This window comes from Antechinus flavipes, chromosome 4 (genome assembly GCF_016432865.1).
Source record: "Antechinus flavipes isolate AdamAnt ecotype Samford, QLD, Australia chromosome 4, AdamAnt_v2, whole genome shotgun sequence".
In the NCBI taxonomy this organism is placed as follows: domain Eukaryota; kingdom Metazoa; phylum Chordata; class Mammalia; order Dasyuromorphia; family Dasyuridae; genus Antechinus; species Antechinus flavipes.
In genome coordinates this window covers 276478376-276505440 of record NC_067401.1, presented here as the reverse complement: position 1 = coordinate 276505440, position 27065 = coordinate 276478376, and positions in this window count along the sequence as shown.

Genomic DNA, 27065 nt, shown 5'->3' with positions numbered 1-27065 from the left:
CTTTAACAATTTTTTGTGCCTCCTTTACCAAATTGTTGACCTTTTCTTCTTATAATTATTATAGATTTTATTTACAAGATATATGCATGGGTAATTTTTCAGCATTGCAATTGCAAAACCTTTTGTTCCAGTTTTTCCCCTATTTCTCCCCAGCCTCTCCCCCAGATGGCAGGTTGATCAATACATGTTAAATATGTTAAATACAATATTTGTATACATGTCCATATAGTTATTTTGCTGTACAAAAAGAATCAGACTTTGAAATAGTGTATAATTACACTATTGTGTAGGAAATCAAAAATGCAGGTGGGCAAAAATAAAGGGATTGGGAATTCTATGTAGTGGTTCATACTCATCCCCCAGAGTTCTTTTGCTGGGTGTAGCTGGTTCTATTCAGTACTACTCTACTGGAACTGATTTGGTTCATCTCATTGTTGAAGAGGGCCACATCCATCAGAATTGATCATCATATAGTATTGTTGTTGAAGTATATAATGATCTCCTTGTCCTACTCATTTCACTCAGCATCAGTTTATGTAAGTCTCTCCAGGCCTTTCTGAAAGCATCCTGCTGATCATTTCTTACAGAACAATAATATTCCATAACATTCATATACCACAATTTATTCAGCCATTCTCCAATTGATGGGCATCCATTCATTTTCCAGTTTCTAGCCACTACAAACAGGGCTGCCACAAACATTTTGGCACATACAGGTCCCTTTCCCTTCTTTAGTATCTCTTTGGGGTATAAGCCCAGTAGTAGCACTGCTGGATCAAAGGGTATGCACAGTTTGATAACTTTTTGGGCATAATTCCAGAATTGCTCTCCAGTTCACAACTCCACCAACAATGCATCAGTGTCCCAGTTTTCCCGCATCCCCTCCAACATTCATCATTATTTTTTCCTGTCATCTTAGCCAATCTGACAGGTGTGTAGTGGTATCTTAGAGTTGTCTTAATTTGCATTTCTCTGATCAATAATGATTTGGAGCACTCTTTCATATGAGTGGTAATAGTTTCAATTTCATCATCTGAAAATTGTCTGTTCATATCCTTTACCCAATTAATAGTATTCTTAAGAGTTGCAGATATTGTTTTCTCACAAAAGAAGTAAACAATTTGGTCATATTAAATTGCTTTTAATTACTTTTTCATGTTTACCTTCTTATCTTTCTCCTAAATCTATTAGGTCATATTTTCATTTAGTTCTGATCTTTTCCTCACAAATAACTGAAAGTCCTTTTATTCATTAAATATCAGTTCATTTCCATGCAGGATTATGCTCAGCTTTTCTGGGTAAATTATTCTTGGTTGCAAATCTAGCTCATTTGATCTTCAGAATATCATGTCCCATGCCCTTTGGTCTTTTAATGTGGAAGGTGCTAAATATTTAAATTTCTTCTGTCTAGTTGTTTGTCCACAGTATTTCCTCTTTGGAAACTCTGAAATGTTGCTATGATGTTCTTGTGAATTTTCATCTTGGGATCTCTTTCAGGTTGTGATCAGTGAAGTTTTTCAATTTAAATTTTACCCGCTAATTCTAGAACTTCTGGGAAAATGTCCTTGATTTCTGGAAGCATTAAGTTTATACTTTTTAAATCATAACTTTCAGGCACTCCAACAATTGTTATGTTGTCTCTCCTTAATCTATCTCTCATCTTAGTTTTCCTAATAAGATTTTCATCTCTCTTTTATTCTTTTGATTTTACTTTGGTATTCTTGGTATTTTATGAAGTTATTAGTTTTCATTTGCCCAATTCTAATTTTTAAGGAGTTATTTTCTTCCATAAGTTTTTGGATTTCTTTTTCCAATTGGTCGACTTTCTTTTGATTTTTTTAAAAATTATTTTCTTGTATAGTGCCTGGCACATTTAATAAATATTGTTGTTTGGCTATTTTAAATTATTAAATATGCTTCACCTGACACCAAAATGGGAATTCAGACCTTACTCTCCAACTTAGAGGCTTCTTGAATAGATCCTATTTGGCATGCCAAACACTCTAACAGTAATCATTTAAATAAACTTTTGAAAACCAAAAATTAAATGTTATCCCAAGATATTAAGTTAGGAATTGTAGTAAAGTAGAGCAGATTCAGTCCAATCTGATAAGCGAGGTTCACACTTAAAATAAAATAAGATCGTATATACCCCATAATAGTTAACAAGAGGTTTCTTTAGCTATAGCCGCAAAAGGACATTCAGCAAGGATACAACATTCATTCAACTGAGTGCAACCTTCCTTGCCTCTCTGTTCTCCATACTTGCCAGAAGCCTAAGGAAAGACCTCTACTCTTCAAATGCCAGATTTTTGTACTTAGATACTCAGAAATTAATTGTTTGGACCTTAGTCCTTTGAGCTAATTAACTTGTAAGGATTATTTCAATACTCTTTTTAAGAGAAAAATGGTCTTATCTGCATAGGGATAGGCTTTAGGATATTGGTCCTACTATAGATGCTTAGGAAAGAGTACTATTTTCATGGCTAGTAGGGTAACATTGGGTAATTTTTTTTAAGATAATATCTTCATATATGATTATTATCATTCAAGACAATGTGTCTTATACAAAAGCTAAGTGAGAAAAAAATAGGGCCTTTTACTTAGAAACAAAAATCTCTTGGTATTTCTAAGTCAGAACACTTTTTCCAAATTTCTTTCCTTAAATCTGTTACAATATAATTAATGTTGAGGATAAAAACATTAAGCCCTATAGAGAAGAAAAACAACTGCTGCAGTATCTAAGGTAATTGAGAAATTTAATCATGAATTGGAACAATAGATAAATAGGACTATGAAGTAGATCCATCCTCCTAAATGCGGTTATTAGCAAAACATTTATTAATTTCCTCGTGTCAGATAAAACCTAGGAGTAAAACTTTCACAGAGTTGATTACTTTGCTGTCAAAACCATAATTACAGCAGCACATTTTAAAGGAAATGCTGGGACACTGAGGAAACCATATCCAGGATGACAAGAATACTTTCCAATTTAATAGGGAAATAGAAATAGGACCAAGATCTAGCTATTGGGAACAATTAACAAATCAGAAGAGGAAGAATAGTGGGACAGAGAAAGATTCTAATTCCAAAGGACAATATGGAAGTCAAGCCAGAGTTCCTCAAGACAAACAAATCTGAAGTACTAAGGAGGAATCATGAAATAGAGGTCAAAATCATGATCCTGAACCCAGGAATCAGCATGAAATGAATCAGGAAGTACTATTGAGAGAGCAATACTGGCACTGACAAAGTCTCTGCTTGAGACCACATCTTGTCCTGAAAGCATGATGGTAATATGTGGGACAGGTCTGGTGCAAGACCCCCTTCCCAATTAACTAATCAGAGACATCATCAGGTACAAAGAGAAAGCATTTATTTAATCCCTGTAGGGAGAGAGGCCCAGACACGCCTGGGAGCCATCCCAACTCTGCTGAGTTTCCTGGAACCTGGCCAGCTTCCTGCTTGTCCAGGATTTAAAAGCAAAAGACTCGAGCCTTCTCATTGGATAGACTAAAAGGACGTAACTGTGCTTGACCAATAGTCACCAAGGCTGGCTGCCTCCACAAATGATGTCACTTCCTGCAACTGCCAGTATCTCAGGTTGCTATGCAACCTCCAAAGAGCAAATGACCTCTCCAAGGTCCCATTCTGGGAGCAGGGATCATGTGACTCAATACTGAGAAATACTTCCTCCCATCAGTCCCATTCAGTAATAGCCATAATCTCTAGAAACATAGCTACTAAAGGATGACAGCCATAATAGGTGGTACCCTGTGAGAAATAATTCATTTGGATCCCCACCGAATTCCAATCAGTTTGATATGATTTCATAGGGGAAGTGATTATAAATTCTATATAATAGGTCCAAGAACAGTGAAATACAGATTTTAAGTTAACTTGCTTAAACAAAAGAAGCTAACTAAAGGTCTTCCACTCTTGTTTTTCCTTGTTATAATGACCAAGCCCAACATGAGAGAATTAACTCAATTACACAAAAAGTTCTCCAACTTATTTTTCTCATCTTTAGAAAACTCTCTCTTGCTCAACATGAGCAGATTCAACACTAATCAAGTGGAGATATCCCTGTTTCACCTAGCCTGTGAGACCTTCTTGCTGATTTGTCATTTTTGGCCTATGAAACAAGTGGGATTCTGTACTTTGTATAGCCCCTCTAGAATATTCAAGTATCAAATCTAGTATCAAGCCTTATTAAAGAAAGGTCCTTGGAAGAAGGAGGTATCTCAGAGAGTGAGAAAGATCTGAGGTCCACTTCATTAGAGGGGACCATGAACTCTTTAATAAAGTGCCATTGGCCAAGAGCTCTGCTTCAGTTTCTTTTCTTGCAGGTTGGACAATTTTAATCCCCACAATAATATCCCCAATACTTCAAAGTAGAAAAAGAAAAATGATATCCATATGGAAATAGAGGTGGGGAAAGGGAACAATCACATAATAAGTACCTACTAAGTATCAGATGAGATAGCCAAGTGGTTCAGTGGATAGATATGGAGCCTGAAATCAGGAAAATCTAAATTCTAATCTGACTTCAGATATTTTATGACTTTGGGCAAGTCATTTTTAACTCTGTTTCAGTTTCCTCATCTATAAAACAAACTGGAGAAGGAAATGACAAACCAATCCAATATCTTTGCCAAAAAAAAAAAAACACTCTAAAAGAGTTAGTTAGCTGTAAGGAAAAGTGGCCACGAGACAGAGTGCTAAAGGTGGACTGACCCAAAGCAGAGGAATATGTATGATATGGACCATAAGTAGATTTTATAGGGAAAATTTGATATCATGGACATAATTGGGATTTCTAATAAGACATGACAAGGTAAAGCTGCCCAAGACTCCTAGAGAGGATGGCTTTCAAGGGTTTTATATAACTTGGATTTTTGACTGGACAATTTCTCCATAGGGCAGGACCTGGGAGCTAAACTGATCTCTAATCAGTGCTTTCTCCGAGTCTGCCCCAAGGAACAATTTTATCAATTCTTCCTTTCTCTCTGCCCACCATACCTACCATTTAGGACCTCATCAAAATGTCTTCCCCAGGATCACAGCACTAGTAAGTGTTTGAGTGAGATTTGAATTTCAGTCTTCTTGACTTCAGGCCCATTGTTTTACCTGCTCCCCAACCTAGTTAAGGGAAGACTATAGATAAGAGCTTCAAAGAAACTTCCATAGAAATAGTGTAAACTTCAGTGCATATATTTGTATGGGTAAATCAATCAATCAATCAATCAATCAGCAAGTATTCATTAATCAATTACTACAAGCTAGGAATTGCACTTTGTTGGGACTATGCAGAAAATGAAGGAGGAAAAAGTCTCAGAAATTTCCATACTAATAATTACCTAATATTTCCATTCTAATCTCAGGAAAATATACATTGACATAACATTCATATACCACAATTTATTCAGCCATTCTCCAATTGATGGGCATCCATTCATTTTCCAGTTTCTAGCCACTACAAACAGGGCTGCCACAAATATTTTGGCACATACAGGTCCCTTTCCCTTCTTTAGTATCTCTTTGGGGTATAAGCCCAGTAGTAGCACTGCTGGATCAAAGGGTATGCACAGTTTGATAACTTTTTGGGCATAATTCCAGATTGCTCTCCAGAATTGCTCTCCAGTTCACAACTCCACCAACAATGCATCAGTGTCCCAGTTTTCCCGCATCTCCTCCCACATTCATCATTATTTTTTCCTGTCATCTTAGCCAATCTGACAGGTGTGTAGTGGTATCTTAGAGTTGTCTTAATTTGCATTTCTCTGATCAATAATGATTTGGAGCACTCTTTCATATGAGTGGTAATAGTTTCAATTTCATCATCTGAAAATTGTCTGTTCATATCCTTTACCCAATTAATAGTATTCTTAAGAGTTGCAGATATTGTTTTCTCACAAAAGAAGTAAACAATTTGGTCATATTAAATTGCTTTTAATTACTTTTTCATGTTTACCTTCTTATCTTTCTCCTAAATCTATTAGGTCATATTTTCATTTAGTTCTGATCTTTTCCTCACAAATAACTGAAAGTCCTTTTATTCATTAAATATCAGTTCATTTCCATGCAGGATTATGCTCAGCTTTTCTGGGTAAATTATTCTTGGTTGCAAATCTAGCTCCTTTGATCTTCAGAATATCATGTCCCATGCCCTTTGGTCTTTTAATGCAGAAGGTGCTAAATATTTAAATTTCTTCTGTCTAGTTGTTTGTCCATAGTATTTCCTCTTTGGAAACTCTGAAATGTTGCTATGATGTTCTTGTGAATTTTCATCTTGGGATCTCTTTCAGGTTGTGATCAGTGAAGTTTTTCAATTTAAATTTTACCCGCTAGTTCTAGAACTTCTGGGAAAATGTCCTTGATTTCTGGAAGCATTAAGTTTATACTTTTTAAATCATAACTTTCAGGCACTCCAACAATTGTTATGTTGTCTCTCCTTAATCTATCTCTCATCTTAGTTTTCCTAATAAGATTTTCATCTCTCTTTTATTCTTTTGATTTTGCTTTGTTATTTCTTGGTATTTTATGACGTTATTAGTTTTCATTTGCCCAATTCTAATTTTTAAGGAGTTATTTTCTTCCATAAGTTTTTGGATTTCTTTTTCCAATTGGTCGACTTTCTTTTGATTTTTTTAAAATTATTTTCTTGTATAGTGCCTGGCACATTTAATAAATATTGTTGTTTGGCTATTTTAAATTATTAAATATGCTTCACCTGACACCAAAATGGGACTTCAGACCTTACTCTCCAACTTAGAGGCTTCTTGAATAGATCCTATTTGGCATGCCAAACACTCTAAAAGAGTTAGTTAGCTGTAAGGAAAAGTGGCCACGAGACAGAGTGCTAAAGGTGGACTGACCCAAAGCAGAGGAATATGTATGATATGGACCATAAGTAGATTTTATAGGGAAAATTTGATATCATGGACATAATTGGGATTTCTAATAAGACATGACAAGGTAAAGCTGCCCAAGACTCCTAGAGAGGATGGCTTTCAAGGGTTTTATATAACTTGGATTTTTGACTGGACAATTTCTCCATAGGGCAGGACCTGGGAGCTAAACTGATCTCTAATCAGTGCTTTCTCCGAGTCTGCCCCAAGGAACAATTTTATCAATTCTTCCTTTCTCTCTGCCCACCATACCTACCATTTAGGACCTCATCAAAATGTCTTCCCCAGGATCACAGCACTAGTAAGTGTTTGAGTGAGATTTGAATTTCAGTCTTCTTGACTTCAGGCCCATTGTTTTACCTGCTCCCCAACCTAGTTAAGGGAAGACTATAGATAAGAGCTTCAAAGAAACTTCCATAGAAATAGTGTAAACTTCAGTGCATATATTTGTATGGGTAAATCAATCAATCAATCAGCAAGTATTCATTAATCAATTACTACAAGCTAGGAATTGCACTTTGTTGGGACTATGCAGAAAATGAAGGAGGAAAAAGTCTCAGAAATTTCCATACTAATAATTACCTAATATTTCCATTCTAATCTCAGGAAAATATACATTGACATAAACATTCATATTTAGTTCATTTCTAGATTGAGTTTTAATCTGCTTTTCTTCTCTTCAACTCATAATCAGTAATGCTGCTTGTAGCATTACCCATAAAAACTTAACTCCTTTATTCAAAAATTTCAAGGAGAGGATTCTGGGAAGATGGTAGAGTAGGTCAGAAATTTGGGCTCTCCAAATTTCTTCCACAGAAAACTACAGAACATTTTCTTAGAGGAATGTAAAGCAGCAGAAATAAACCAAAGTCCAGGTAAAGCAATTGTGTTTCTAAGACAACCTAAAAAAAGCTAGAAGAAAGACCTGACATCCAGGAGCAGAAGTTGGGCCTATATGAACAGGCCAGCTATGAATAATGAGCAAATAACAAACCCTGGAAGCAGTTAGGCTTGAGAGGCAGTCTCAGCCTTAGAAACTTTCATCTCATGTACAGCAGCAGAGCAGGAGAAGCCTGAAGGACTTTCCACTGTTGAGGAATGCCAAGTACAGCTCTGCTGACTGGAAGTATCCCAAGCTGGGCTGACACTATGGAGAAGGAATTAGCCCAAACCCTGAATGAATACAGTAGCAGAAGGGCAGGGCTGTTGCTAGCTGTGGGCACTTGCAGAAGAGCAGAGTCCCTGTTTCAATTCCAGGGAAGAGAGGACAAATGTAGATTCTAGATACTGCAGGGACCACAGGAAGTAAGGTTCCTTTGTGGGACAGCATGACGTGGGATAATAAAGAAAAGAGCCCAATGTTAAGCCCAGGGAAAAACTTCAGAAAATAACAGTAAGAAGGACTTGAGGCTTGGGATAAAATTCCCCATATCTTAGGAGTGGAACTAGATCACATTAATAGCTGCTAAAAATAAAATAAAACTGTAATGTTGGAGAAACTGAGCAAGACAGAGATTAGAGACCAAATTAATAGTTTATTAAATGGAGAGATTTACTGGTACCAAATGGATCCATGGTTGGTCCCAGGGCTGAATGAGACTATCATCTCAAAGAATCCAGCTCTGAGTCAATGGGGGAGGTACCTGGATGGGGATAACCTAATGGGGGGAGGCACCTAGGATGACACAATGGAGGGAGGTACTGGAGAGGTTACTGATATTCTAATATCTAAAATGGATAAACCTTTATCCTGTCAAACATTAAGAAGGAATGATTATAGCCTAAAGATATAAAACCTTCATCTCATCAGCATTAAGAGGGAAAGGTCATAACCTGAGGCAGAGTAACTAAATGGGACAATTGGAAAAACTGGGTCAGGACATTAAAAGGGAACCGTGGCATAACAAAACAAAAAACAATAATAAAAAAAATAAGCAAGCAAGGAGAAAGAAGTCAACCATAGGGTCAGCTAGGTAGTGTAGTAGTTAGAGCACCAGCCCTGAAGACACTTAACACTTCCAAAGTTGTATGACCCTGGGCAAGTCACTTAACCCAATTGTGAAAGAAAAGAAAGAAAAAGAAAGAAAGAAGAAAGAAAGAAAGAAAGAAAGAAAGAAAGAAAGAAGAGAAAGAAAGAAAGAAAGAAAGAAAGAAAGAAGAAGGAAGGAAGGAAGGAAGGAGGAAGGAAGGAAGGAAGGAAGGAAGGAAGGAAGGAAGGAAGGAAGGAAGGAAGAGAAGGAAGAAAGAAAGAAAGAAAGAAGAAAGAAAGAAAGAAAGAAAGAAAGAAAGAAAGCTATCGGAATGTCAAAAACCAGGGCAAGAAAAAAGAAGCAGATTCAATAGTACCAGACTTTAAACCATTATAATTATATAATATAATATTATTATATTATTATATTAACATTTATTATTGCATGTTAATATTAATATTAATACGTATATATTTTATTGTACTGTATTAATATAATGATATCATAATATATAAATATAATCCAAATAATTATAAGCTGAGAGAACTGATAAAGCATAAATGGATAATTTTGATTATTTTGAATTAACATTTTCTTGTATAAATAAAACCTATGCATCCAAAAATTGGAGTAGGAAAAATGGGGGGAAATTATTATAGGCAATCTCTCAGAAAGTGAGTTGAAATATTGCTTTAGTCTAGGAAATGATGCTCTGGTTGATTTAGAAAAACATAGCAAAACTTGGACTCAGGAGAAAAAGATGCTATCCACCTCCAAAGAAATAGATGACAATTGATACCCTACTTTATTCTATATTTATATATATTCTATATTCTCAAGCATTGTGCTGTACAGTAAAGCATATGTATTATGAGTAAATGTATATATATACATATACATATATATAAATATATATACATATATATATAAGATACCAATGTATATATGTAAAATATATGTCTGTATATGTGTATCTATATCTATAGAAATATAGGTATATCTATAATTAAAGTAGCCTTCTCTGGAGTGGCAGAGGAAAGAGAGAAAGAGTAAAAAATACATAGAGAACAAAAGAAGCAAAGAACAAAGAAGCAAAGTAAAGCTGGACAACTATGAAAACAATGTGTAATATTTATTATATAAATTCTGTTGAAATGAAAATTTATTGATTTACATTTAATCTTATCTTGTGTTCTGCGGTGTACATGACAATTTTTTTCTTATTTTGTATTTAAGTTTAAAATAAATTTTTAAACTTTTTAAAAATAAATAAATAATCAGGAGAACTTAGTGATGGATGAGATATGGAGGATATTGTATTTATCTCTTCAGTAGAATATAAGTTCCTTGAGGGCAGAGCTGTTTTGTCTTTGCACTGTAAAAGTGAAAACTGGTATCCCACTTTATTTTATATGATTTCTTAATTATTCATTGAAAATTCTACCTAAGCACTGGTATGCATACTTATTGAGTTGATTTAAAGGATAATTTGGTTATGTAAGATTAGAAGATCTGACTTCTTAATAAAAGTGTAACTTCCCTGTTGGAATCCTTACTAACTGTTAACTAATTAGAGTTGATCTAATCTTACAAGAAGATGTTTTGGGCAGAACCTGAAACAAGGTACTAAGTAGAACTAATTAATACAAGGCTTGTGTTCACACCTTTACTCATTGGAGTTCAATGAGTTCATACCTCCCTTGAAGCTCTTTGGGCCAGAGAGCACTATGGGAGAAAAACCATAATCCCTCTCTCTGGAAGGAGCATAAATAGGCCAATGGGCCAGTCGAAGAAGTTCTTCAGAGGAAGACGCTACAAGTCGAGATTTCACCGGAATGACATGAAGACTGGAGCTGGCTGGAGGCTGAAGAAAGCAGAGGCAGAGGCTGAAGGACCAGACCTTTGGATTTAAAGACATTTGGAGAGAGCTCTTGGAACCAAGCAGAGAGATAGGCCTCTAAGCTAACCGGGCTATATTGGAGATAATAAAAGATCTGAACTTTGATCACCTGGCTGCGCTTTGAGAAGAAAAAGATCACAACATTTTGGCGCCCAACGTGGGGCAAACAGACCCCTCAGTGGATTTCAGTGGAAAAGCTCCGATCCTGATCCAGTGGAAAAGCCTCTGATCCTGATCCAGTGGAAAAGTCTTCTTGACCCAAAAATTAGAGTGAGTACAACAAAGAAATTTTGTTAAAAGAGTTAAAGTAGAATTTCATCTAAGATGGGACAGATATTTAGAAAACAGCCTGTTTCTGTTCAAGGAAAATGTTTAGAGAGCATTATCAAAGTTATGGAAAGCCAAGGTTTAATTATAAGTTTACAGCAAATCACTGAACTTTTACAAACTGTAAAGGACATATGTCCTTGTTTCTCTCTTGATAAGGAATTAGATCTAAATGAATGGAAATTGGTTGGAGAGGATCTTTGTCAATTCTATGATAAAAATGGGCCTAACTCAATAATTAATACATATAATGTAATACAATTGGCTATAAGAAGTTATTTAAGTGATAGAATGATGAAAAGGAAAGTACAGGAGGAAGAAGTGCCAACTTTACTAGGTGAAAAGGAGGATGGATCAGATGAGAATGGAGTTAATTACAATTCTGAGTATGATACTTCACAGCAGGAGGAATTAGGTGATTCCACATCTCATGACCCTCCCCCCGCAATTAACCCTTCATGGGTGGAACAAGGGGGAGGGAGAGAGACAGAAACACAGTCAACTTCTCCTGTAAAGCAGAATTTGACAAGATTAGAAAAAGCATTAATTAAGGCAAAAAATGAAGGAGAATATATATCTGATTTTATAAATGCATATCCTGTGATTGAAGAGCTCAACTCCTTAGGTCAAAAAGAGAGAAAATACACTCCTTTTAATTTGGGAAAAATTAAAGATTTGAAAAAGGGTTGCACTCTTTATGGGGCTACATCATCTTATGTGAAGATGTTACTAGATAATTTGTCTTATGAAATCCTAACCCCGAATGACTGGAAATCCATAGTGAAAACTTGTCTAGAACCGGGACAAAATTTATTGTGGCTTTCAGAGTTTCATGAATTATGTAGGATTCAAGCCCAACACAATAGGCAAACAGGACAAATCACTTTTGACCAACTAGCTGGTGAAGGTCAGTATACAGAGAGTTCAGAACAAATTTATTATCCCATAACAGTGTATGAGCAAATTTCTAAGGCTGCAATAAAAGCTTGGAATTCTCTCCCTGGACAGAAAGATGGAAATAATGCTTTCACAAAAATAGAGCAAGGTCCCAATGAACCTTTTGCAGATTTTGTGGGACGTTTACAAACAGCTGTAATAAGAACCATTGGAGACAATGCAGCAACAGAAATAATGACTAGACATTTGGCTAAGGAAAATGCCAATGAGGTTTGCAAAAGAATTATATGGGGGCTAGACAAAGATGCTCCTTTGGAGGAGATCATTAGACACCGTGCCACAGTGGGCACAAATGCTTATTATGCCCAGACTATGATGAACATGGAGAGATTTACTGGTACCAAATGGATCCATGGTTGGTCCCAGGGCTGAATGAGACTATCGTCTCAAAGAATCCAGCCCTGAGTCAATGGGGGAGATACCTGGATGGGGATAACCTAATGGGGGGAGACACCTAGGATGACACAATGGAGGGAGGTACTGGAGAGGTTACTGATATTCTAATATCTAAAATGGATAAACCTTTATCCTGTCAAACATTAAGAAGGAATGATTATAGCCTAAAGATATAAAACCTTCATCTCATCAGCATTAAGAGGGAAAGGTCATAACCTGAGGCAGAGTAACTAAATGGGACAATTGGAAAAACTGGGTCAGGACATTAAAAGGGAACTGTGGCATAACAAAGCAAAAAACAATAATAAAAAAAATAAGCAAGCAAGGAGAAAGAAGTCAACCATAGGGTCAGCTAGGTAGTGTAGTAGTTAGAGCACCAGCCCTGAAGACACTTAACACTTCCAAAGTTGTATGACCCTGGGCAAGTCACTTAACCCCAATTGTGAAAGAAAGAAAGAAAAAAAGAAAGAAAGAAAGAAAGAAAGCTATCGGAATGTCAAAAACCAGGGCAAGAAAAAAGAAGCAGATTCAATAGTACCAGACTTTAAACCATTATAATTATATAATATAATATTATTATATTAACATTTATTATTGCATGTTAACATTAATATTAATACGCATATATTTTATTGTACTGTATTAATATAATGATATCATAATATATAAATATAATCATTAATAAATATAATCCAAATAATTATAAGCTGAGAGAACTGATAAAGCATAAATGGATAATTTTGATTATTTTGAATTAACATTTTCTTGTATAAATAAAACCTATGCATCCAAAAATTGGAGTAGGAAAAATGGGGGGAAATTATTATAGGCAATCTCTCAGAAAGTGAGTTGAAATATTGCTTTAGTCTAGGAAATGATGCTCTGGTTGATTTAGAAAAACATAGCAAAACTTGGACTCAGGAGAAAAAGATGCTATCCACCTCCAAAGAAATAGATGACAATTGATACCCTACTTTATTCTATATTATTTCTTAAGCATTGTGCTGTACAGTAAAGCATATGTATTATGAGTAAATGTATATATATATACATATTATATATATAAATATATATATACATATATAAGATACCAATGTATATATGTAAAATATATGTCTGTATATGTGTATCTATATCTGTATATGTGTATCTATATCTATAGAAATATAGGTATATCTATAATTAAAGTAGCCTTCTCTGGAGTGGCAGAGGAAAGAGAGAAAGAGTAAAAAATACATAGAGAACAAAAGAAGCAAAGAACAAAGAAGCAAAGTAAAGCTGGACAACTATGAAAACAATGTGTAATATTTATTATATAAATTCTGTTGAAATGAAAATTTATTGATTTACATTTAATCTTATCTTGTGTTCTGCGGTGTACATGACAATTTTTTTTCTTATTTTGTATTTAAGTTTAAAATAAGTTTTTAAACTTTTTAAAAATAAATAAATAATCAGGAGAACTTAGTGATGGATGAGATATGGAGGGTATTGTATTTATCTCTTCAGTAGAATATAAGTTCCTTGAAGGCAGAGCTGTTTTGTCTTTGCACCGTAAAAGTGAAAACTGGTATCCCACTTTATTTTATATGATTTCTTAATTATTCATTGAAAATTCTACCTAAGCACTGGTATGCATACTTATTGAGTTGATTTAAAGGATAATTTGGTTATGTAAGATTAGAAGATCTGACTTCTTAATAAAAGTGTAACTTCCCTATTTTTCTGGGCTATGGTTTGGGCTCTTGACACATGGGAAGAGGAGCAGAATGAATCTGTAGTCTTAAAATAGTCTACCTGGTAAAATGTCATGTATCACTTAACACTGGAGTTTTCCAGAGAATGATGAATAACTGTTTTCCCTATTGTCATGAGTCCGGAATTCCCCAACCCCCATAAATCAGCCAATGTAAACCCACTCTATATAAGACTGCTCTATGGGTGCTAATATGTATCTGGTCACTGAAGGTCATTGACCTCTAGTACTGGTCATTGCTAACCTTGCCAATATGTAGATTAAACTCAAAACTTTTGTTCCTCAGTTTCTCTTCATCACAAATTTTATCATTACCGCATCACAACATATCAAATAATAGGTTGTAAATAATATTAAATGACATATGTGTATGAGTGCTTAAATTTGTAAGGAGAGAGAGATTGCTTGAAGGTTTATAGAGAATTTTATAGACATTATCTCCTTTGAACTTCATAACAACCCCTATGAGGTAGATAATAATAGACATTTTATTCTCATTTTCAGATGAGGTAAATATCTCATCTGTACCACAGATATTAAAGAAATTGTTGGTGGTCACAGAGTTTGTGTCTGAAGTATGATTTGAACTAAAGTCTTCCTTCAAGTCCAGCACTCTACCTATAATTACAGCTTAATATATACTGGTTGAGTTATTGAATTGAGTTAACATTAGTATCTTGACACTAACAAATACATTTTTTCTCTGGTTCTCTCCATTTTAGGATAGCTCTCTCCCTGTTCATGATACAACTACTTAAACAGTCATTGTATGTGGAAGAAGTGGGAGGTCATTTGTTAAATATGAAATGGATTTGTAGAAACTTTAGTTGGTTTTCTTCCCAAGAGCAGATTTTAGTCCACATGTATTCTAAAAGGTGGATAATGCCTGTGTTCAGGAATAAGCTGATGGTGAATACAGAGTCAAATTATTTGAATGACTATTAAAATTTTTAAATGTTCTGGGTAAATCATGTGTCACCACTATAAGTTAAGGTGATTGAGGCAGAAAATTAATCATATTCTGGGTAGGGAAGGTAGGCAGGGAAGGAAATCATCTGATAACAAGCAATAGACCTGAAGGGGCAAGAGATGCTTCAGGAAGAATATAATCAAACATTCCTTTCCCCTGAGATTTGGCTTTATCTAAAATCCAGACCTGGATTCAGACCTAGCTAAGCCTAGGATACCTACTCCAGATAATAAATAAGAGAGATGGTATTCAAATTCCATTTCCTCTGACTCCAAATTAAGCACTTTCCTCACAATCTTTTGCTGTATAGATGTATAAACATATGAAGAAAAGAAGTCACTGTGATCTTTTAAAATAGATCATTTAAGTAAAAGACCAGCTGAGGTATTTCTCAAAGAAATTCTTTGAAAAAGAAGCTAGAGGGGGGAAAAAAACTAAAGATGAATCTTGAAAAAAATGGGAAAAACCCATAATACATTTTTTTATAAATTTATTTAAAGAACATTGATGGCCCATGGGGAAAACTAGAAATATAATTGAAAAGTTGAGAATAATTCTACATGTTTCCTTGTCATTTTTCCCCAGTAACAGGTTTTGGTTTGAGTTGTGTTTCTTTTGCTACTCACCTGCCTGAAGTCATAATCTTCCAATTGCAACATCAAAAAACCTTTTGCACAACAACTAACCATACTGCCTCAAACTGAGTACTACACTTTAAGATTTGAAAAAGCAGCAGGAAATGATTGTCAAGAAAAAAAAAAAATTTTTTTAATCATCTCTGAGCAAAGAACTAAGTAGTAGAAATTCTGAGAACATGTAACATTGGGAGCTAAACTGATCCTGCATAGAATTCTCCCAAAGAGATTTCATGGGTTTATTTAGGCCATTGTTACAGAATGTAATCAGGCAGGATTCATTAACTAGAATAGCAAAGCAGCCTCATTCACAGAATTTAGGAGACAGGAAATGTTCAAAACTCAGGACTTTAATAGGCCACACTGGTCCAACTTGCAATACCCAGTAATACATAATTTCTCAAAAATGGACAGGAAATTATCAGTAGACTCCAACATAGTGCTTTGAGAGAGTAGTATATCAAAAGTGGAAATAGCCTATTGCTCCCTATTAGTTTTTAATGCTTCTTGCCTAGATTGAAAAAGGGGGAAAACCCATTATAGAGAAACAGGATAAATAGTATCTGTATTAAAATGTGATTGTCTAGTGTGGTATAGTGGATTTGAAGCCAATGGACCTAGATTCAAATCTTTCTCCTGTCTCTTAACTACTTTTGGATTTAGGGCAAGGCCTTTCATTTCCCTAATGTCCAGTTCCCCTCCCTCACCCGTTTCCCCACATACTTGTAAAATGAGATGGTCTTTGAAATCTCTCCTAGCCTCAATCCTTATCTTCATTCTTTCTGGGCTCCACTCCTGCCCTCCACTCACCCCCAGTCTTTACACATCTGAGTAGCTGGTTCCTCTAAGAACTTCAATTTTTAAGCAAAGTGTCCAGATTAGCCATGTGTTTATTTTTCCCCAGGTTCCACTCCTCAGTTCAGGGACTGCCTTTTCTACTTGTATTTGTATTCCAAAGGCAGTTTATGGCAGAGTTTATAGTCCAGTGTGATAAATGTATTAGTATATGTTGATTAGCCTCTTTTTGCCTTAGTTTCCTCAACTGTTAAATAAAGAATGATATCACAAATATTTGTAAAATGCTCTTAGCAAAGAGTCTAGCATATATTAAGCATTATATAAACGATTATTCTCTTCCCAATATTTAGGAGAGTGCCTAGTACATAATATGTCTTAAATTCTTCTGATTTGACTAAATCTATCATTTTGTAAGACTTTCCCAAAGAATTTTTTTTTTAATTTCTACTTCAGTAAGTATCATTAAGTCAAGAGAAATAAAACTTCAATTTAGAACTACTAAGAGTCTAGAATCACAAAATATGAAGTATATATGTGGGTGTTGTAAAAGCTCAAACTCGTTTGATAGCATACCAATATCAGGATTTTGGTGACAACAGAATGAATTAATGTCTGAAAAGACATTTTAGGAAGCATAATATATGTTACAAAGATAAAGAACTATAATTACAATTGAGAGGTAGCATAATATAGGCAGTGAATAGACAGCTGGCCCTGGTTCTAGCAAGAACAAGGTATAAGACCTGCCTCTGACAAAAATTATCTGTGTGCCCCTGCAAAAGCTATTTAACTTCTCGGCATCCTAAATAACTATGTAAAACTATAGACAAATTGTTAAGCTACATCAGTAGAGGGAATTATCAACTTCTTATGCATATAGATAGTCACAAGTCCAGACCTAACTAGCTAAAAGCATAGAAAGAAAGATATAAATGTCATGGTCTAGATACACACATATTGTGTATGTATGTTTATATATATATATATATACATATGTGAGTATATATACACTCATATATGACAGCGATCTAGTTATATGATTATATATATATTATATATACATGCATCTATGACATATATGTATAAACACATATCTATATACAAACAAATATACATCTGCTCACATTACATATGTATATGTACATATGTGACAGCGTACAAGTAAGTGTATATATATGTATATGTTTGGTTGATTTGTTTATTTACTGTCAGCATCTTTAATATCATCACCAGTTGGGAGAAAGGGGCACACTAACATGAAAGTGAGAGCAAAACAGGAGTCAAATATTTAGCAATAAATCAGCAAAAGATTTTGATTTAAATCCTGCCTGTGATGTTTATTATTTGTGTAACTTAACTTCCTTATTTTCATTTCACACTTGTCAATGGAGTTGGTCTAAATGGTCTTAAGAGATACATTTTAGCTCTAAATTTATGAGGATCCCATGATGCTTTTTTGGCCCCAGACACAGCTATATGATTGTGGATGAGTCATTTAACTCTATGTGCCTTAGTTTCCTCATCTGTAAAATAAACTGAAGAAGGAAATGGAAAAAAATAAAATAAAATAAAATAAGGCTACAAAGATTTGGAAACAACTGAACAACAAAATTTTTATATGCTATCTCCACCTTTAGAATATAAGTTTCTGGAATTCTTGTCTTTCTTTGTATTGTTATTGCTTAGCACAGTACCTGGCACATAGTAAGTAGTTAATAAATGATTTTTGATTGACTGATTCTTTATGAAATTTCCTGTGAATGGCACTTAAATTAGGTCTTCATCTAAATAATGAGGGAACCATCAAACTAAGTACAGTCAACAACAAAGCAACCACTAAAGAAAATGAATTAGGAGATTTAAAAAGAGCTAAGACCCATTTTTCCCATATTGTGTCCCTTTCTTGAATGAATCATATCAGACCAATTAATTTCTTCATACTTAATTTGCATATTTTATCAACACCATTAAATCAAGCATTTGAATGAAAAAAAAAATCCAGTTACTCTAAATTAAATATGTGCCAATTTTATGGATTTAAGACCACACTAATCTTCATGCTGGAAGATGAACCATACAGATTGTGAAAATGTAGGGTATATTTAGAATCACATTACTAGAATTGAGTACTAAAAACCAGGACTGTGTTAAATGCCTATATGTAGATTTATTCTCACTTGGGGAAAAAAAAAAAACATTTATAATAGTTATTTTTTCTAATTGTATGAAGTAACTAACCAAGAGCCCAAGTGACAATGATTTTTCACAGACAATAAACAACTATAAAACTGGGGTTCTTATCATTGGAAACACTATTTTAGGCAATCCATATGCTTTTCCAGGCCCACATAGGACTTCTAGGATGCTATTCTGCAGAGTTTTTAACCCTCCTAGGGAATAATGACAGAACTAAATAGATAACTCAGATTAATCCCAAGGGAGTATCTTTCTTTCTGTGAATTCAGGGGATCATAAAAGGCATAGGTTCTATTTAGACAGCTTAATATTTGCAAAGTGCTTCAGGAATATCATATAATTTGAGCCTTACAACAACCCCACAAGATGGGTATTATTGAGTTAGAAGTCTGATATTTACTGTGTATCCTTGTACATATCACATCACCTTCTTGAATGTCTATCTCCCTATCTTAGTTGTATTAGATGACCTGTTAGGAAATAAGAGATTCTGTACTGTATAGGTGAATTCTAAATATATGGTCCTATGATTATTACCTCCATTTTATAAATGAGGAAGCTGAGAATCAGAAAGTTTAAGCAACTTTCTCATGGCCTCAGAGCTGATCAATCAACAAATATAATGAGAGGCAGGACTTCAATAAGGTCTTACTGATTCCAAATGCAAAGAAGAGTATTGCATACTATGTTGACTCTTCAACATCCTAATAACCCCTAAAATGAAAGGGAGATAAATCCTAAATTCTGAATAAGGAACATTGCTGCCTTACAGCCTAACCTTTGTAATCTAGAAAAGAGGCCAACAGAGAAAGATGGAAAGGGTTGTATCTCAGCAGAGGTATTTTAATTCTTCTATTGTTAAATATCATTTTAAAGTGAAAGTAACTATACTGTTCTAAGAGGACCTTTTACAGAAAAAGAGCAAGCTTTTAGGACAGTCCTAGCATTTTTCATTTTGACCAAATATATTGATAAATTCTCATTCCTGTCTTCAAGCCAAGAACATTAACCAGAAACCTCTTAGACTGAGTAGTATGGTGGGAAGGAGAGAGGGAAAAGAATATAGTGAAGAAAATAATTATCTAAAATTTCTATATAAAGTTCATTAAAGCAGAGAGGTAATATGGTGAATAGAACACTAACTGAAGGAAAGAAGAATTTATTTCAAATTTGACCTCAGACATGTACTTGTTAGATGAGTCTGGGGAATTCACTTAATCTCTTTTTGTCTCAATTTCTTCAGCTGTAAAATGGGAAAAATAATAGCAGCTACCTCCCAAGTTTTTTGTGAGGATAAAGTGAGATTAAATTGTAAGGATAAAATGAATATTTACAAAGCATTTCAAAAATCTTAAAAGTGGTATATAAATGCTAGCTATTAATACTTTGTTGAAATTAGTTAGTGGTCTTTTCCTTTAGGCCATGAAAATTATTGGAATGGAAGAAAACAGTCTTATAAAATGCTGTAAATAAATATGGAGGGAACCTGCTTTAATTTAAAAAAAAATGAGTGAAAACCCCAAGGCTTCTCTCCCTCTTAACAATTTGCCATTTATTCAACCATAAACAGAACTTTTATAGTCAAACCTCAATTTTCTAAATGGAACATGACTATAGAATGACTTTCCACTTAAAAAAGAAAAAGGAAAAAAGCAGAGAAACTGCCTCTAGACTGTCATACATTTCATATTGTTTTTTACCCTTAAATGTCAGTCACAATTGAAAAATCAGATGAAAATTGCTTAATATGCCATAAGACCATGCCTGAGTATTGCTCCCTGGTAATGTTCAGCTGGTGCTCCTTAGACCTTTGATCTCCATTCTCCAAAACTTACCAATATGCTCTTCCACAATGCTCTCCCAGAGATGGAAATTTATGGTGGATTTTAAAGGGCAATCATTTATAGAAAAAAATTGGTAGAAAACTATTACCATGTGCACTTATTATTACTCGTCAGAGAGAATTGGCCTTTTGGAGGCCTGTTCCCTTTCAGAAAAAGCAATCTTAAAAAATTAAAAGTCCACCAAATGCTCATTCACAGCTCAAATGCTCACACAACACATGTTGTCATGTGTGCTACAAAAACATAACTTGAAACAGCATCTTGAAATTGCTTCTCCAGATTTTATAGGACACAGAATGCAGAACGCAGTGTGTTTCCACTTCTCACTTCATTTAACTTTGGAAAAGCTAATCCTTATTTTCATATATAGCTTCTTCTTAAAGGACATATCCCTATAGGTATTTTAGCTGACTTTCTACAGTCTTAGAAAAGAATTCACATTCTATCAAATCATTTGTTTGAATGTCTCCTGACTTCTCAGATAGATCTCTTGGGAGGCTGCAATATCATTTGGGTCATCTGTTCCTTTCCAAGGGACAAGTCACTGAAGGAGGCATACCAGGGATGTATGACTATCATTCTATGATCATTGTATTCTACTATGTAATTATAATGGAGCTGTTGCCTGTTCACTGAGCATCAATCGAGAAGCATTTATTAAGCATTTACCATGTGCCAGTGTTGTATAGGTGCTGGGAACAATGACAAAAATGAATCAATCCCTATCCTCAGAAGTTTACTACAATCTAAGCTAGGGAGAACACAGATACATATACAAGTATATACAAAAACACATACAAAATTAGATTAAGATAATTTATCTTACAGTGGAAAGGCATTGATAACTGTAGGGATAAAGAAAGAGTTCATGTAAGGTACTAGGGATTTTTCCACAGCTGGCATGAAGAAGTGCATTCTAGGCATGGGGAACAACTAGTAAAAGGTATAAAGATGGAGGATGAATCACATATGGGGAACATGAAGAAGGTCAATTTGACTGGAATATGATGTTCACAAAGTGGGTAACTTATAATTATGCTAAAAAGTAAGGTAAGCTGAAGTAGGATGTGAATGACCTAAAATGCTAATATGTCTACACAAGATACATAGATATATACTTACGTGTATATATTTATGGATGGATATGTGAATATACTCAATTATATAATACACAAGTGACAGAGTCAGGGAAAGAAACAAATAATTATCTACAAATGATATGTACCTTTACAAAGTGGATCATGTGAGATGAATGAAAACAATAACAACAACCACAACAACAACTTTCCCTGAACTCCCAACAGACTCTAAGTACTATTCTGAGTCCTAGGAAGAAGATGAGGTACCTTGCCTAAAAGGACGTGATCAACTTCAGATAAATTGCTAACACACCTTTCTTTGTGAGCCCCAGATGAGGGAATCAGCTTTTTAAATGAAGCACGAAATTTGTCATGTTTGATTCTCTCTGATGTTTTCTCTTTAGAATTACAATTAATTCACAGTACAAGCTAGAAAATATAACACGTGGAGATGGCACAGAGATGACAAATGCACATATGTTCAGTTTTCAGGCACAGCCAAACACTTTTCTACCACAATTTCATTGAATTATAGAGGAAAAGAATACTTTCTGTGGGCACAATTTAGTTGAGAGGTTTCTTTAAAAAAAAAAAATGAGGGTTGGAGAGGAGGTTCAGTTGGTAGTTATAATTTGCAGAAGTCAAATATTTGCTATAATTTTGATCAGTGATATGAAAAATTAGTATCATATAGAGGGCAATTGAGAATGGTAGATATGAGCAGGCTATAACATCAAACCAATGAGAAACTTTGAAGAAAAATAGGAGTTAAAAAAATTTTTATTAGGGAAATGTATAACAGAAAGAAAAAATGGACTGGTCAAGTGGAGTGGAAGAATCACAGATGGATGGCTTGAGTGCTCCTCTGGTAGATTCAGAAAGATGGGAAGAAATGAGAAAAAAAAGTAAGGAAGAAAGGAAAGAAGAACAAGGAAGAAAGACAGGAAACAAATATTTATACTTTCTTCTTTGTGTCATATACTATGCTAAGTATTTCATAAATATGATCTCATTTTATTCTTGCAACAAAATTAGAAGGTAGGTGCTATTATCATCATCTTACATATTAGGGAATTGAGGCAGATAGAAGTGACTTGCCACGATCATGCAGGCAGTAAGTATCTGAGGCCAGATTTTAACTCCAGGAACAGCATTCTACATGCTCAGCCATCCATTTGCCTCCAGTATATTGAAAGGTTTCCCTAAGTCATCATTAAAAAGGGGCATAGACAAGAATCACGTAGAAAGAACTGTCATTCATGGGATGAAAGGAACATTCAAACTGATGAAATCACAGATCCATTTCAGTACTTGGACAATGATACTTATCATAGACTTCTTTGTAAGTCAGATAATCAAGGTGCTGAGTCTCAAATGCTATCCTTTTTGGGTTACGTACATATTTCTCTATACCTTGCAAGAAATACAATTTGCTATTATAATTCATAATTCAGATAAAGGAAAAAACACAGATCGCCTAGATTACATTTACACAATTGACAAGACCCCTAAACTATGTGTTCTAGAAAATAGCTTTTTTATTTATTTAAGTTTTTTTGTTTGTTTGTGTGTTTTTGAATTTAGTCATCAGCAGAGGCAGCAGAGGTAGCACAATGAATGGTCTGGAGGAGGAAAACCTCAATCCAAATGTGGCTTCAGACACCAGCTGTCTAACTCTGGATAAGCCACTTAATCTCTCTCTGCCTCAATTGCCTCATCAGTACAATAAAGATAATAATAAAACATACTTCCCTCAAAATAGTACACACTTAATAAATGGCTATTGACTAATTGTTTAAGGTCACACAACTATGAAGGGAGAATACATGACTAGAAAACAGGATTTCTTACTCTACTACTACACTAGCATAGGGCAAGTCTTAGCTCTACAAATTCCAAATAATGATTTTTAAAAAACCCTTTCATATACAAAATATGTTAAAGCAACATAAATTTTAAATGTTATTTTAAATTTTTTTCAAAAATTTTCACAATAGCTTGAGATTAAGGCTAGAATACAATAGAAAAATCTGTTTTTAAATTATATAACTATAATATTTGTAGCCTGAATTAATTTTTTAACCACTGAATTGGGATTTTTAAAAAATATATAATTCATCTTAAATTAATTTAAAGAATATCTTAGGCAAGTAGGTCACTCTGTGGATAGAGTACCAGGCCTGGACTTATGAGACTTGGATTCAAATCCAGTCTCAAGCACTTACTAGCTGTGTAACATTGGGAAAGTTATTGAACCCCGTTTGCTTCAGTTTCCCCATCTGTTAAGAGAAAGAAATGGCAAAGTATTCCAGTATCTTTGCCAAAAAAAAAAAATCACCCAAATTAAGCCACAAAGAGTCAGACACAACTGAAAATGACTGAACAACAACACACTTCAATACTGTATATTCTGAATAAAAATGGGGAAGGGGTAAGATATAGTTTCCTCCAGAACGACAACTTAAAGAATAGCTTACTCTTGTCCTTTGTTTCTTACTGAGTTAATAATGTCCTACAATGCCAGTACCCCAAAATGTTACTTGATTTGTGAATGACAGGACGGGTGGTTGTTTGAGGTGATTTTAATAGAATTTATAGTTGGAAGGGACCTGACCATAAAGGTCATCAAATTCAATCTTCTACTCAGGAATCCATTTTACAACATTTCTGTCAGATGATCACCCAGGTTCTGTCTAAATACTTTCTCTGATGTAGTGCATGATAGTTTTTAAACCATCCTATTACAATTTGGAAGAGCTATCAAAATTGACCTCTTTAACTTCCACCCATGATGACATTTTGGAGCCCCTGGAAAAGTTTTATTCCCTCTTAATCTGCATGATACTTCTCAATGAATTGAATAATTTTTTTTAACCTCTGAAAGTTAGATTGTTATTGGTATTTTTTAATATGCAATTCACCTTAAATTAATTTAAAGAATATCTTGGACAAGTAGGTCACTCCTACTCATATGTTTTCTTTAAACTAAACAATACTTTCAAGGATTTCCCCTTAGAGTATGATTTCCTTTCGTTAACACAAACCTCTTCCTGGATCCCTGGAAATATTCAGGTTTATAGATTTCTCTTCTAAAATGTAAGCCTAGAGCCAAACACAACATTCTAGCTGTATGACCAGTATGAAATATCCATTTTATAAAGATTACACTTTTGTTAAGGCAGTAAAAAAACTGATTTACTATGTTAAATTTAAAGTCTAAAAGTTTTTCATAAGTACTCATATCAAATTTTCCCCATCTTATTCAATTGAAATTTTGAACCTAAATGAAGTATTTTTCATTTGATCCTACTGAATTTCATCTTGATTCCATCCCAGGGTTCTAATCTATATTTGTTTGTTTGTTTTTTTGAACCTGACAAAGTGATACAGTGAAAAGAATACAAGATTTGGAATCTGAAAATCTGAATTGTAACTCTAGTACCAATGTTTATTGACTGTGGGACTTTGGACAAGTCCCTCTACTCTGTGAATGTTTCTGTTCCTTATTGTTTATTTGGTTTTTAAGGGGGAATAATAATACTAATTTATTTGTATTTATTTATTTTAATTAGTATTTGTTTATATATTCATATTCATTTATTTAATATTATTTATTTATATTAATATATTTTATGTTATTAAGCATTTATTCATACATTTAATTTGTATTTATTTATTTTAATTTAGTAATAAATACTAATTTAGTATCATAATAATACTAATTAATTTGTGAAAAAATTCTCTTAAATAAAAAGTGTTATAGTTTATAAGCAATTGTCATAATTAATATATCTTGGTTCTATCTTTATGAAATGAACTATTCTGTACAGCATTGTGGCATCTGAAAATTTGAGAGCTATGATTAAACATGATGGCAATACCATATTTCCTTAAGGTTTTTTTTTTTTTTTTGCTTTTACAATGCAAATACTCCAATTTTTGATTACTGTATAAATCCTATCATTATAAATGAGTGTCCTATTTGTTGAGGAAAATCTGTCAAAATACAATGTAATCACCATGAATGTCCCTATGTCTAGAATTTAGATCCTAGAGAAAGACATTCTCCATGGGCACAGTGAATCACAGAATTAAAAGTTGTAAGACACATTGGAAATGACTTAATCCAACCCCATAATTTATAAGGTAGAAAAACTGAGACTCAGGAAGATTAAGTTTCTTATTCACATTAAGAGACAAAGTTAAAATTTGAACACAAATCCGATGCTTTTTTTTTCATAGCAATTTTGTAGTTAAAGTTCACTCTGTGGCCTTAAATGTCATTAATATGCTAATAATCTATTTTTCTAAACAATCTTACATTTTGTGAAAAATTTGTATGGCACTGATTTATCACTATGCTAATTACAAGTAAATGGAAAGAAGCATCAGTCCAGACAAGGACAATAAAGATAAAATTATGATGATGATGATGATGGTGGAGGAGGAAAAAGAGGACAGAGTAAAGAAAGAAGAGAAGCAACTGGAGGATAACATGGAGATCACAGAATATTAGAATAGGGTACTCCATCTGTTACATCTTCATACAATCCTGATATGTGTCAATATACATAATATGAATTGATAAGATTGACTTCAATGATTCAGGGGGCTTGAACTCTGAGCTCTAGTAATTAGGGTCATTAATTACTTCACCTTAACAAAATGTGAAGTAATTTCATGATGTAGTTCTGTTGATTACTTCCAAATTCATTAAACACAAAGAGAAAGAAAGAAGGGGGTAATGCCAGTGGGAAAGTACATAATTTAGTTATTATTTGCTTAATGATGAAGCCAACACACATTTTCAATTTGAAATTAGCCACTGGGAATTTTTCTAAAAGGAAAATGGTTTTATTTTCCAGTTGAAATGCTGCTTCCATCTGCTTTTATTTCTCATTTCATCCTTCTTTGATGCAAGAACTAGCAAACTGTCAGCACAAATTTGGAAAATGTGACATATAGTCAAGGTCTACGTGAGTGCAATAAATTCATGTAGGGCTAAAAGGGACTGGAAGTTAGAACTTCCCTATCACTCTGAAGGTGTGGAGACCATCCCAATTAGAAAAATAAAGAGGGAAAACTTAGACCCCCTGTTCTATAACTTTGACTTAAAGAAGTCTTGACTGAACAAGGGAGTAAAGACTATAAAGGATCCCCCCAAAAATTCCTATTAGATAAAATTGACTTTTCAACAACAAAATCAATCAAGAGAGAGAAATGAGAAAAAAATTTTTGAGTGAAAAAAAAACTTGCATTAGATATCATTGATATGCAAAATGCATTTTAATGGAAATATATAATACTAAAGCTATTCCCCAATGTT